Genomic DNA, 14,124 nt, shown 5'->3' with positions numbered 1-14,124 from the left:
TGACTTGAAGCCATGTTGAAGCTATGTCTCCTGCTTGGGCATTTAGAAATTGCACACTGCATACTGGGCACAACTGAAATCTACATAAAGAAGCGAAGAACAAAGAAAAGCTATCCTTTTCCAGCCACAGTGTTCACCAGCACCTAAAGAGCCTGCTTCTGTTCTTACAAGTCCTGCAGTGAGAAAGAGAAGGCATATATATTAGCTAATACCAAGGGAAGGCAGCAGCTTCTGGCTCACTAACAGGAGATATAAACAACATCTTCACACAATCTGCCTCTTCTGCTGGGTTGCAGTCATAGAAGCTCTGGGATTTTCAAGTCACAACTTGTAGTTCAACTCCTTACCAGGATTTTTTAGCAGCCCTCAGAATTATCAGTCTCCCATTTTTTATGTTTTGGGAAAAGTAAATGTAGCCATGAATAGACAGGTGAGAGGTAGTGCTGAATACACACTGGTAATGGGGCCAAAAGAAAGTAAAAAAGCTGGAGGACAGGAGGAAGGTAGGAAAGTTAACTGAGTTTGAGAAATGTATAATCACGTTGAGTAAAGGGACTTTGAAAACTTTCCTTGGGTCCCTAAAATAATACCTCAAAACCAAGTACATGGAGGAGAACAGGTGGGAGGTGAGTCAGTCTTCAATTCCCCATGCTGAACCACACAACCCATGCTATCAAATGTTGTGTTTTGGCATTTGGCCCAAAGAGAAAATAGTTGCCATTATAAAAAGTTTGAAGCACCGGGTTTAGAAGCAGGATTTGAGGACTTGTAAATGAGAAACTTTGTCTCCAAGGCAGGAATGTGCTAATTCAGGTATGACTAAGTAACATTAATCAAAGCATCTCAGGGAGGAGGTGGAAGAAAATGTCCCCATGGCTACAATAAAAGCACAGTTTTGTAAGGAGGGTGAAGCACAGACAAGGGAAGTCTGGCTTTGGGTGGCACAGGTAGACATGTCTTTTCCTTTGTTTCTTCCTGTCTTTTCTCTAAAGAAAACAGAAGCAGGCATTTTAGGCAATGGAGCAATGGAGACCAATTTAGCTTGATTCAGGCAAACAAGTCAGAAGCTAGCTGAGATGCCAGACCATACAGGGAACTTCTTTACTCTCAGAAATAAAGCTACATTCTGTTACATTATCTTTTTGTGTTTTCTTCTGTTAAAAACCCATCGATGGAATACGTGTATCTTTACATTATCCGCTGCCAAAATGGACATGGACCACGTAACAAAGCATTTCTGCTGCACAATAATGATGACATCGGGACCCTTTTATTGACATTTTTAGTAGTCCCAGGACATTCAAAGGCTTGCAGCTGCCTAATCACAGGGGTGATGACACTAAGTTTTAGAAGACGATAAAACATTCAGGGATAAACAAAGAGAACTATTCTGGGGAAAACAGCAAGGAAAAGTCATGGTCCTCAGGATACTGAGGAATGAAAGACAGTGTCACTGACCTTTGTTTTTGTTCACAGGTTTTGAAATTGAGTAGGGTCATTCAGATGCAGAACACTGAGTCCAACCATTTCATGGAGGCAGATCAGAAAATACATTCTGTCTATGTTTAACATAAAGTTTAGGGTGGTTCTCCCAAGCATCAGTAGATTGAGGAGATACCGCAGGCCTGGGTCATTTGCCTCAGTTGACAAGAAGTATGGGACACCGTAATATCTCTTAGTCCCAAGGGTCTAAATTGGTGTTAGTCATTGCTCTGCAACTGAACAACTGCCAACTGTCTACTGGAGTAGGAAGCCAAGCAGTAAGAAAACAGTACCTGCACTCAACACAAACAAAATATTGCTTAATGAGCATATAATCGCAATGGCGATTACAGAGGTTTGCTGTTTGTTTTTGTTTTTGTAGATTTTCACCTGCTTTGTGCACTGCCTTCTGTACCTTCGGCTACAAAAGATGGCTGGGCCATTGGGTCAGATAAGACACTTTAAAAGGTGCAAACATCCTTCAAATACAGTAGTAGTAAAAAAGGATTTTGATAGAATCATAGAATTACCCAGGTTGGAAAAGACCTTGAAGATCATCAAGTCCAACCACAGCCTAACCATAGTACCCTAACTCTAAAAACCTTACATTAAATCATATCCCTGAGCACCACATCCAAACGGCTCTTAAACACATCCAGGGATGGTGATTCAACCACCTCCTTGGACAGCCTATTCCAGTACCTAACTACCCCTTCTGATAATGCAACCTTTGCAAAAAATAGGTTTTATGGAAACAGTGGATCTTTGCAGTTGTGGTGCCTTAAAAAATAAAGCAGAATGGGGAGAAGTGACAGCACGAGCTTTGTGTCTGGATGTTTGATATACCTTTATAATTTGAATCTTTAGAAGCATTCTTTGTAGATTGCTGTGCTCAGAAACGAAATACATTGAAATTCAAACCAAAGATCCTGAAACAAACCTGACCGCAGGCATTAACAATGCTCCAGTAAGTACGCCGAGACACTTTAATATTCCAGGTCAATGAAGCTTATTCTAAGCAAAACATCTGGAGCATTGTAAATCCAGCTTTCTTTAAATACTACGCTGAGCTTCTATTCATTTAAGATTCCTTTCCATTACAGTCCTAATCAACGGCATTTTGCAAAACCATCTCTTGTATTATCTCCCTCATTTCAAATTAAATCTTCTTTTTTCTCTCTCATTCTAGCAAACGTAGTTTTTCAGGGCAGTGTTAAAATACTAATTTCTGGTGTCTGGTGCTGTTATTTGATCCAAACGCAGATTTTAAATGTTGATGTACGGTCAGAAAGTTTTAAAATCCATTCATACCTTCACTCTGAGTTTTTTTTTTCCCTCTCCTCACAGCTGAAAGAAACATTTGTAGCATATAAGGCTAGGTTCAGATCTAGGCTAAGGAAATGAATCTTCATTGCTTCTTAAGCTTTTTAAAGGGAGTCACTCATATCGGAACTGAAATGGAAAAGGGAGGAGCGCTTCTAACCCATTAAGCTGGTGAACAATTATTTAAGTAAGCATCCAATGTATTTTGTCTGCATTCAACTAGGTCAAACTGGGCATCTTTGGAGAATAAACTTTCTTGGCAAACAAACATTACCAATTCCTATCCATAAGACTTTACACAAGCAACCTCCCCTCCTTCCTCTCACAGAAAAAAAAAAAAAACACAACTAAAGAACATTTCTCCTATGCTCAGTACATCCAGTCTGCTGCATTCTCAGCCTCAAGGTTTAAAAGTGTCAGCAGCACTGTGGCTGTGCATCCAGTCCTGAAATGCACAAAAATCAGGCATATTTTCTACCTCAAAAATCAGTTTCTTCTACACAATACTTTGAGATAATAGACTAAAGCAGATGCCCCAAAATAATGCCTGTTTAATAACACAGAAAGGCCTTGCCTTACAGTAAAAATGTCTTATTAAACAAATCATCATCAGCTCTCCTTTCTCCTACAAAGGTACACAGTAAATACAATCAACTTAGTAAACTAAGTAACTGCTTACAAAGTTACCCCATATTGATTCTAAACTAAACTCCCCTACTGTGCTAAACTGGATGCAAATACATGCAAATACTGCAGCGAAATGTCTCTTGCATTGCTCAGTATGAAGCAAGTGATCCCAGGACTACAGATGTAAAGAAAAAACACTTAAAACATCTTCAGGCATGCTATGGGTTGTTCTTTTCAAAGAGAATGTTTGACTTCAGAGAGTTTTATAATGCATAAGGATGGCTTCTAATGTTGTGCTTTAGACATAAGTATTATTTTATGAATACACAGCCAGGAAAAAGTACCACTCAATTCTAGTAATGCTTGCAGAATCCTATCCTTAAGCAGCATAAGCCCATTAGAAGGGTCATTTCTACAGCATTACTGAAACAGTAAAATCTCTCAATACAGACAACAGCCAAAAGTGCAGCTACACTCTGTAAACAAACACAAAATGCCCAAAGAAAATATTATTACTTATAACTGAACTACATTATGTCCCAGAGGACATACAGAAGAGATATGAGGGCTAGTCACTGTAATAAAAACCCAGGAAGAATCTCTGATATTCATTTGAAAATCTTCCAGTATGTCTGGAAGAAGGGACTGCAAGTTGCCAGTGACAGAAGGACAAGGACTGGAATTTGCTTTTAGAAGATACCTCTACACAAGGTAATCCTTACATGGAAGAAGTGCTGTGCTCAAACACAGTGCCATGCAGACATTCTGTCATCTAGCTGAGAGAAGCAGAAGAAGAAAGAGCTGACTTTTGCCAACTTCCCCAGGATCTGTGGTAACAACTAGCAACCACACGTTGCCTATTGAAAAGTACGAGCGAATGTGTGTGGGTTGCAGCAGGCTGAGTGCCGGCTGTTATGCCAAGATGCAGAAGCAGCATCTCAGAGGTGGCTTTTCAGGATATTCATTGTGGTTTTCTTTTGGTTTTGTTTTAATTTCTTTCCTTTTCTAAAAGTGAACAACCAAACCCTATTCAGGCTCCTAGAAGAAGCCAGCCAAAGATGATGCTTCCAGTAATACACAGACTTCCTGGCTATGGCACAGCTTTGTAGTAGCTTTCATGCATTACATACAAAAATGAATATGTTGTTTGCCCAGAGTATCCCTAAGGGAGCAAAGTTATTTAAGTCTGAAATATCTTCATCCCATTTGCTGCTCGGGGGCTGATTGCTCGCCTGCACCTACCATTCGTGGGAACTGAAAGTTAGCTGGTCAGAAATAAAAGCTCGTGCAAAGAAAGCATGTTTTATAGAAATATATGAAAAGTAAAATCTATTATTATCCAGTCACATCAGTGACAGTAAGATCCTCCCAGCTCCTAAGCCAGGTACAATTAACAACTGTTACAAACAATCAACGAGTTAATTAAAGCAGTAACTTTCCATTACATTTCAAAGGGAACGTATTAGGTGGTGGAGAACATTAGAAAATGTAAAGTAGTACTTATATTTAAGATGAGCAGGAACAATAGCGGGTAAGGAGTGTCTGCCTGAGTCCCGCATGACTTCCTAGAAGCACTCAGTGCCAATTGCTGGTGTTGCTGCATCACACAGAGGCTCTTCCACCCTCGTGGGTACATACTACACTCACACCAGGAGACCTGAAGACCCAACAAACTCAAAACACAACTCTTTTCCCCTACAGAAAGTCATCTATCCAGCCAAGCTGCTCCAAGATTTGTGCTTGGAGGCACAGTAATGAAATGTAGCATGCAACTGCCACCAACTCATCTCTTGCTCTAACCAGCACATCTGGAAGTGGCTGAAAGACAACATGACTCCTACCAGTAATCGCTTTTCACTTTGGATTGCTGATACTCAGCGCTTTTTTTTGTCTCATTTTTAGGCTACTTATTAATAAAGACTGCTGCTTTTGCTATCCCGGTGAAACAGAAGAGGAGGATGGGAAAAACGGGGAGCACATTGCCAAGCACAACTATAACTTGTGCATCTTTACATGAATCCTACTGCTCAGCTCTGATTTGCTGCAGAAACATAATTTTAGCATAGTGAGAGATACTCGTTTGTATCAAAGACAATTGATAAATTGATGCCTACCATAAAAGCCAGCAATATCTAGGTCCTCAAGCTTTTGTGCTTCATTATAATCTCAAGAGTGCTCAGGTCTGCATCCAATTATGTGTTGCCAGAATGTAATTTCAGCATCAAGTAGAGAACGTGAACTCCTTGATTCTGTTCGATAAAGCCAACAAAAAATATCACTGTTGAGTTTCAGCTGAAGCCCAGTCCCTTCTTCATCTGACAGCTGGGCATTTCATTACAACAAGAGCTGTTTGGATGCTCTTGGAAGGTCAGCACATGGGTACCAGAAAGCCACTGCTTCTTCTATGAAAATGCAGCAGAGTGCACGTACTCTGGGCTCTCCTTTTTCAGGCTGACTGGAGCAAGGGACTTCATTGACAGAACAGTCACGGCACTCAGGTACAGGGAAGGTGCCCTGTTCTGGCACCCCCAAATGGTAAGCGTGGTTGTATTAAAAAACCCAACAAGCTGGCATCCAAAATAACCACACCAAACAAACAAAAAAAGGAACAGAAATGTATTAGGAAAGTTCCAAATCTAGCACTTCTCTCTGTAGCCCTAACCAAAGCTGAGTTGCTTACTGTCACCCTCCTCTGGACATGTCTGTCAGCTATACTGTTAATTGCTTGGATGAATGACATGTAGCAAGACAGGAGCAATCCATCCCCTGCCTTTAAATACTCCAAGCACCTACCACGCTCACTCATCAGTACTGAACTCAGTGTAGAGCTGAACATCCTCTGCTGCAGGTATGCTTTTCAACATTACCTGTAATTTGTTGCTGGGAGGCATCCAGACCTACACACACAGACAAAACACAGGTATGCTAGGCTGTGTAGGGATGGGGTCACAAAGTATGTGGATCTGACAGGTGGACTGTTCAGCAGATGAAGAACTGGCTACAGGACTGAGTTCAGAGAGTGGTGGTCAGTGCCTCAATATTTGCATGGATATTGGCGATGAGTAGTGCCCACAGAGGTCAGTGCTGGGAACAGTACTCTTTAATATCTTCATTGATGATATTGCTAGTGGGGTCCAAGTGCACCCTTAGCAAGTTTGCAGATGACACCAAGCTGCAGGGTGCAGTCAACACACCAGAGGGATGGGATGCCATCCAGAGGGACCTAGACAGGCTTGAGCAGTGGGTCATGGTGAACCTCACAAGGTTCCACAAATCCAAATGCAAGGTCTTGCACCTGGGTTGTGTCAGCCCTCCCTACCAATACAAGCTCGGGGATAAAAGGATTGAGTGCAGCCTGGAGAAAAAAAACCTGCAGTACAGGTGGATGGCAAGCTGGACATGAACCAGCAGTGTGCCCTCACAGCCCAGAAAGCCAACCATATCCCAGGCTGCATCAAAAGAAGAATGACCAGTAGGTCAAGGGGGATGATCTTGCCCCTCTACACTGTGCTGGTGAGGCTTCATCTGGAGCTGGGGCTGTTCAGCCTGAAGAAGAAAAGACTCTGAGATGACTTGATAGTAGGCCTTCAGTATCTAAGTTTCTTTATCAGAATCTGTGGTGATAGAACAACGGGAAAGCTTTAGGCTTCATGCTTCAGGCTTAAAGAGGATTGGTTTAGCTTGGATATAAGGAAAAAGTCTTTTACAGTGAGGGTGGTAAGGAAGTGGCACAGGTTGCGTAGAGATATGGTTGATGCCCCATCCCTGGAGACTTTCAAAATGAGGCTGGATGAGGTTCTGGGCCACCTAATCTAGCTGTACATGTCCTTGATCATTGCAGGAGAGCTGGATGACCTTTAAAGGTCATCTAGTCCAACTCTAGGGATTCTATGATTCTGTTATTTACGCAATGCAGAAAGCTGGCCTCAGAAACCAAGACGTCCCTTTTGTTCATTGATACTATAAGCAGTTCTAGATTGTGTCTGTTTTAAGGAGAAAAAATGTTTTGCAATCTAGTTCCTAATATAAACTTAATATTTTTTGCACACTGGGAACAGATAACTTTTTTTGCTGCATTATCACATTCAATCTGAGGCTTTGACACAATGAAAGCTTCCCTGTAATAACTGCACAGAGACTTAAAAAGAATTGTGTTTCCCTAATGGAATGTCACTAGATTGTGATTAATTTACCTTCCCTTGAGGTCTCAGAGTAAGATGACTTAAAGAAAACAAAAAAGGCAAATCTGAAGCCTTGGCTTTCCACATATGACTAGTAACTATGACTAACCCAACCTGAAGTGCACTAAAGATTTCTGAAAGCATGAGCAATCATTTTCTATAAGGCAGCAATCTCTAAGATGTGCCCATCTGACCACAATGAGAAGCAAACAAGGCACCAATTATTTGGAAAAAAATAAGTCCAAACCGCACCGATTTTCATCTCCTTTTCAAACACAATCCTTAAAACGAAGCCATGGTTTTCCTGGAGGCACATAGTCATGTACGTGACAGGAAGTAAGGCTGCAAGCACATCAGTCACAACACTTTTTCAAGGAAAAGGAGAGTTTGTGAGCAAGAAAGCTTGAATATAAAACAGGTCAAAATCACTCCAAAAAGAAGACTTCAAAACAACTGATCACCAATCTAATGGCTTTCAAATAATAAAAAGTACAGATCAAGCTAATACTGTTCTTCAGAGAAATCACACATCAGAAACCAAAAGCAACCACATATAGGGTTGATGGCCAAGTCATCACTTCTCCCACAAACTGAGTTCCTGCACGACTCACATGAGGGATGGCCACAATCCAGTATATGCAGGGAATGAGTTAGCATACAGCTTATCTGTTCATTGAAGTAGACCTTTTAGGATGCCATTCTACATTGGTGAAGGAGGGGGTTAATTTCCTTGATTCATTTATTTTTAGGAAAAATAACAATTACTGTTAAGCACCACGACATCCAGGCTGGATTTCTCTCACTGATTCTGTTATTTTAAGGCATCTGTAAATAACTGATTACAATGCTACCACTTATTAATATCTGCAGATGGCTTCTTGTCCTGGCAGAAGGGGGAAAACTACCACCTCAGGTTTAAAGGAAGTTTCTTAAGCAGGTTTGTCACTCCTGCTGCTTGTGACTACCTGCTTAGGCCTTGGAGCTACTGCATCTACATGGCTTGTGAAGGGGACAAAGTTTCTTTCATGCTGAGATAAATATGCAGAACACAGAACACTATCCTAATTAGCTAAATACACTGCTGGTATAAGATAGCATAAGTTCATAGAGCTCAACATGTTGGTGACATTTACTCTGTCTTGAGGTCTTTCTTAATAACAAGAGTAATAAATACACATCATTTGGGTGATAAGCCTTCCTCTCTCCTCGAAGAACAATAGAATGATCTTAAACATCACCTAGTCCAGTTCCCTTGCAATGAATAAGGACATCTACAGTATATCAGGCTGCTCAGAGCCCCATCCAGCCTGACCTTGAATGTCTCCAGGGATGGGGCATCCACCACCTCTCTGGGCAACCTGCTCTAATGCTTCACTGCCCTCACTGTAAAAAAACTTCCTTATATCCAGTCTAAATCTCTCCTCTTTTAGTTTGAATGCATTTCCCCTTGCCCTGTCACAACAAACTCTGCTATAAAGACTGTCCCCTTCATTCATACAGTCCCCTTTAGATATTGAAAGGCCACTCTCAGGCCTCCCCAGAGCCTTCTCTTCTGCAGGCTGAACAGCCCTGTCTCTCTCAGCCTGTCATTGCAGGGGAAGTGTTCTACCCCTTACATCATTTTTCTTGTCCCCTCTGGATGTGCTCCAACAGATCCATGTCTCTCCTGTACTGAGGACTCTGAATCTGGATGCAGTACTCCAGGTGTGGTCTCACCAGCACAGAGTAGAGAGGCAGGAACGCCTAAGCTCACTTCACCTCCCAAGCACACATATCTGTGCAGATGAAGCCTTCTCAGGTCTCCTATCCTGCTGTGAAGTTATCAGTTATACTCCATCCACGAAAAACTTGAGCAAGACAGGTAACTTCAAACTACATGTGAGCTTGGGAGCAGCAGCAGAATTTACTGGCTTTTTCAACACTAATGATCCCACCAGAATGCTACCGTGCTTGTTTCAAGACCTGAAGTTTTCCCCAGGAGATGCATGTCTGATCAGTGTCAGGTCTCCAGAGAGTAGGTTAGCCTGGCCTTTGGGGAATGGAAATAGCACATTTGGCTGGCTGTATTATTCGGACCTTTTCAATCTACTCTGCTAAACTGCTTATGGCTGCAAGACTAAACGATGAAAAGCTGTAGCTTGTTCTCTTACTTCCCCCAAAAATTTATCCTTATTTTCTCCTACATAACTTTAACTCCCATTAATTATTTTAGATATTTAATGAAGACAAAAATACTGTCAATATTTGTTTTCTCTACGTTAGAAATGAGAGCCTCAAAAGCCTCATATGCTTAAACACACAACTTTCTTTCCCATTTGCTTGTTTCAGATTTGCTTACCACAGACACAAATTTAACAGAGGAGTTATCTACTACCCTTCATACTCCTGCCCCTGAAAAAAAAAGTCAGTATGGCACAGTTAAGCATAAAATAACACCAAAGTTCTTGGCTGTCTGGATCAGCAGTATGCAGGCAGTAAAACTGAAAGAAAGCTCATTAGCAAGACATAACAATCATTTATAATAAGTAAGATTTAATGTGAAGTACCACAGCCTGATTAATCTGTAGATATTTCTATTAGTAGGAGAGGTGCTGTACAAGTCTTGAGGTTTAATTCACTGCACCACATTAAGCAAAAGGTGGGAAAGGTACAAGGAGAGACAGATTCATCTCATCTAACTCCACTGACTCGAAAAGCTGATGCATTTCATTCTTGGAGAGGCTCTGACCTGATGTCAAATACATGCAGACTGATGGCTTCTCCTGATAACCTTTCTCCAGCAGGATATTGAAGGTGTTTTGGATTTACTATTTTAAAGCATTTTCCCCACGCCGTTTCCCAGTACATATGAAGTATGAAGAAGAAAAAGATGAATGCTCCATGTTTCAAAGTATTTTGGGATGAATTCACACTTATCAGCTAGGTAACAAATGTATCTGCTCCTTTACTGGCTTGATAGGCTCTGAAAAGCTCTGAAGACATCTTCTGTTGTACTATCAGGTAGTGGCAGGATTAGAAAGTTTGAATTATCTGGATTTTACTCACATATACATCAGTCTATTACTTGAAGATCCAGGCAAAAAATGTTAAGTTCTATCTCATTTCTCAACACACTTAACACAACTTTAACCCCTCTGTTGAGCTACATTTTTCTTCTGGCCAACATATGCATGACTGCTCAGGGGAGACCTCATGGTGGCCTTCCAGTACTTGAAGGGAGCATATAAACCAGATGAGGAACAGCTGTTTATGGGGGTGGATAGTGATAAGACAAGGGGAATGGTTTTAAACTGAGACAGGGGAGGTTTAGCTTAGATAGTGAGAGGAAGATTTTCACTCAGAGGGTGGTGATGCACTGGAACAGGTTGCCCAAGGAGGCTGTGGATGCCCCATCCCTGAAGGCATTCAAGGCCAGGCTGGATGTGGCTCTGGGCAGCCTGGTCTGGTGGCTGGTGACCCTGCACACAGCGGGGGGATTAAAACTGGGTGATCATTGTAGTCCTTTTCAACCCAGGCCATTCTATGATTCCTTTTTCAGCTATCACAGTTCCCTTGGGAAAGCTCTCACTTGCAGGATACTTTTCCAATGAAGTGTCTCCTGAGAGATTATGATCTTCAGTTAGTCTGACTGCCACTTATAAAAATCAATGGTTCCATGTTTCCCTAGCTATGTGATCCTAATTCTTACTGCCTTCAGTGGAGACAGTGCACAGTATCAGAGCATTCAGCTTCTTAACACCTGGGCTGGGGAGAATCACAAAAGTTATGTAAGGGGATGGTCAAATTATTTCTCCTTCAAAAGATACCGTAGTGACATCTTGTTAGCTACCTACAGGCCTATCTAAAGAACATCCCGGATAGCAAACACATTAGCATATGGTAAGCAAGCTGGGCATGAGCCAGCAGTGTGCTCCCACAGCCCAGAAAATCAACTGTATTCTGGGCCGCATCAAGAGAAGAGTGGATGGAAGAGTGAGGAATGTGATACTGCCCTTCTACTCTGTGCTGGCGAGACCACACATGTAGTTCTGTGTCCAGATGTGGAATCCAGATGTTCTCAGTACAGGAGAGATGCAGATCTGTTAGAGCATGTCCCAAGGGAGCAACAAAAATGATGTAAGCGAAGCATTAGAGCAGGTTGCTCAGAGAGGTGGTGGATACCCCATCCCTGGAGACATTCAAGGTCAGTCTGGATGGGGCTCTGAGCAACCTGATGTAGCAGTAGCATCCCTGTTCATTGCAGGGGAGTTGGACTAGGTGACCTTTATTGGTCTCTTCCAACTCAAGAAATTCCATGATTCTGTATTTGACTATACAGACACTCCCTGTAACTTCACTGAGCAATAGCATTACACAAGTGATGAATACATCTATAAACATCAACTTAAGGAGACTTTCCCACAGAGTTATGGTAGTCAGTGATGTAGGTTAAAGGAAGAGAGACGTTTCCACCAGCAGCCCTCCAAGACAAACGAAAAGACAAGATTAGCTGTTTCTCAGTTTCAGCTGATCAAAATCAGGGCCACAGACACAGAATATGGGAAAAGAGCTTTACAAAGGCCCATCCCTCCTTAGGAACACCAGTGTGGTAAGTGTAGCTCTGTTAACATGTTAGTAAGGGCAGCAGGGTTAGGTCCACACTACATCTGTTGTGTGATACAGTGACAGCTACACATAAGAAAGACGCCTTCTAGTTATCATAGTTTTAGTTGAAATCTTTTTACTGTGAATATCTCCACTGAGAAATAAAAACACGGAGAAGATTTGGCAAACACTGCAAATCCTGACAAACCTCCAAACAGACAGCACTGTGAGCAACGCGGTTATTGTGGAGGGCTACCAAGCATAAACCACATCTTGTGTCCTCAGGTTTATTTACCAACCACTTTATTTATTTTCCATAAATGACATCGCCCACCAGCAAGAACACCTATTTTGCTCCACACCGTGAGCACACTTGGATTTACCTAACAGTTACACAGGTCTACAATAACAACATCCAGCGCCAACAATCAGCCTCTCCACTCCCAGCCATGTTTTAGAGCAGCTTGAGCAGAAACCCACGTGGCAGCTCATAACTGACCCACACCTGTTTCCTCATGGGAAGAAAAAGCAAATACCACTGTTTATCACTGAAAAAGACTGGCAGACTAATTCTACTCTTAAAATCCATGATCAAAACTGCCGCAAGAGATAACCAGTCAATTTCTTGTGAAAGCATCTCCTTCTTCACCTCCAATAAAAGACTGTTTTTGCACTGTACTCTCAGACCATGATTCCTCCCCAGATCCTTTCTGCACTTTGATAGATGCTGCAGTTCTGCATAATCACAGAGCGCAGAACAATCATAAGATAGACTTGAAATGAACGCTCCATTTCCCAGTGCATTCTCTGCTGCCTTTCTGAGCAAAGCTTTTCTATTCTCTCTGCTTGTGGTCCTCCTGCAGTGAGTTCAGAATCAAATGTCAACAACAATGTACAAAAAAATTAAACTTAGCAGCCAAACATCATTTCCCACAGCTTTAACATTTTCTTCTTCTGCCTTTCCTACGCCTCTTTGCAACAGAGGACTGAAAGAAGTTGTTTCAGGTCTTCTGGATAACTTTTCATGATACCTTTATCATGCGTGCTGTGCTTCAGCAGTTACTGCAGATCTCAATTGCAGTGGGATTTGCAAGTCAATCCTCTATCTGTAAATCCCAGATGGCTCAGTAATTTTTAGCACAGCTATTGATCTCCTCATTCATACACACCAGCTTCTGGGCAAACACACCCAGCTGCTATCATCATCCACATCCGACTGCCACAAGCAGAAGAGAGGACTTTGCAAACCCAAATGCTATCGATTAATAACATCACCGTTACGAGAAATAAAACCAGGCAGTAACAAGTGCAAGGCTTGTGCTTTTGCCTACCTCACAGAGATCACAAGGCTGCGTCCACACTCCCTCCCTCACTCCGCAACAGCTGTGCTTTCTGAAACTGAGCAACAGCCTCCTTAAGTCTTGTGCTCTGAAAACCCACCCAGCCTTGCGGTGCCAGACAGCCTCTTCTCCTCTGTCTTCAGCCAGCCGCAAAACAAGTTACAATTCAATGACCAGCTCCCATGTGAAAGGAAGATACAGAGGTCAGAACAATCAATGCAATTAACTGTTCCAAACACAGTGTAAGGATTTTTGAAAAATGGGCACATTCATCTTTTAATCTGGCCCTTCCCCTCCCCTCCCCCCCCACACACACTTCCCATGTAGTAACTATAAATGAAGAGGGTCTTTAGTGGATGCCGGCATCTTTCAGTCCAGCTGCTTTCTCTTTCTCCCTCCGTCCCACACCACTGCAAAGCTGTGAGAACGGACTTGGGATCCCATGAGTTTAGGTTCCTAACATCCATTAGGTTGGATGTTAGGGGGAAGTTCTTTACTAGGAGAGTGGTTAGGCCCTGGAACAGGCTGCCCAGGGAGGTTGTGGATGCCCCGTCCTTGGAGGTGTTCAAGACCAGGTTGGACGGGGC

At 42.2% G+C, this 14,124-nt stretch overlaps 1 protein-coding gene across 10 annotated transcripts in view; it reads right to left on the bottom strand.

Moving 5' to 3' along the window:
- The window catches only part of PHACTR1 (phosphatase and actin regulator 1), a 259,864-nt gene that overhangs the window by 143,792 nt on the left and 101,948 nt on the right, over nt 1-14,124 (bottom strand). Inside the window, exon 1 of one of the 10 annotated variants that reach the window (XM_032442500.1) lies at nt 13,529-13,550. The exons of the other annotated variants lie outside the window; for them this stretch is intronic. The gene's annotated coding sequence lies outside the window, so the exon portion shown is untranslated. Of the gene's footprint in view, nt 1-13,528; nt 13,551-14,124 lie in introns of those variants that run through there. 10 annotated transcript variants of the gene reach the window in all.

This window comes from Coturnix japonica, chromosome 2 (assembly GCF_001577835.2).
Source record: "Coturnix japonica isolate 7356 chromosome 2, Coturnix japonica 2.1, whole genome shotgun sequence".
Classification (NCBI taxonomy): domain Eukaryota; kingdom Metazoa; phylum Chordata; class Aves; order Galliformes; family Phasianidae; genus Coturnix; species Coturnix japonica.
The sequence above is the reverse complement of the archived record's forward strand: the minus strand, read 5'-3'. Positions and strand labels throughout refer to the sequence as shown.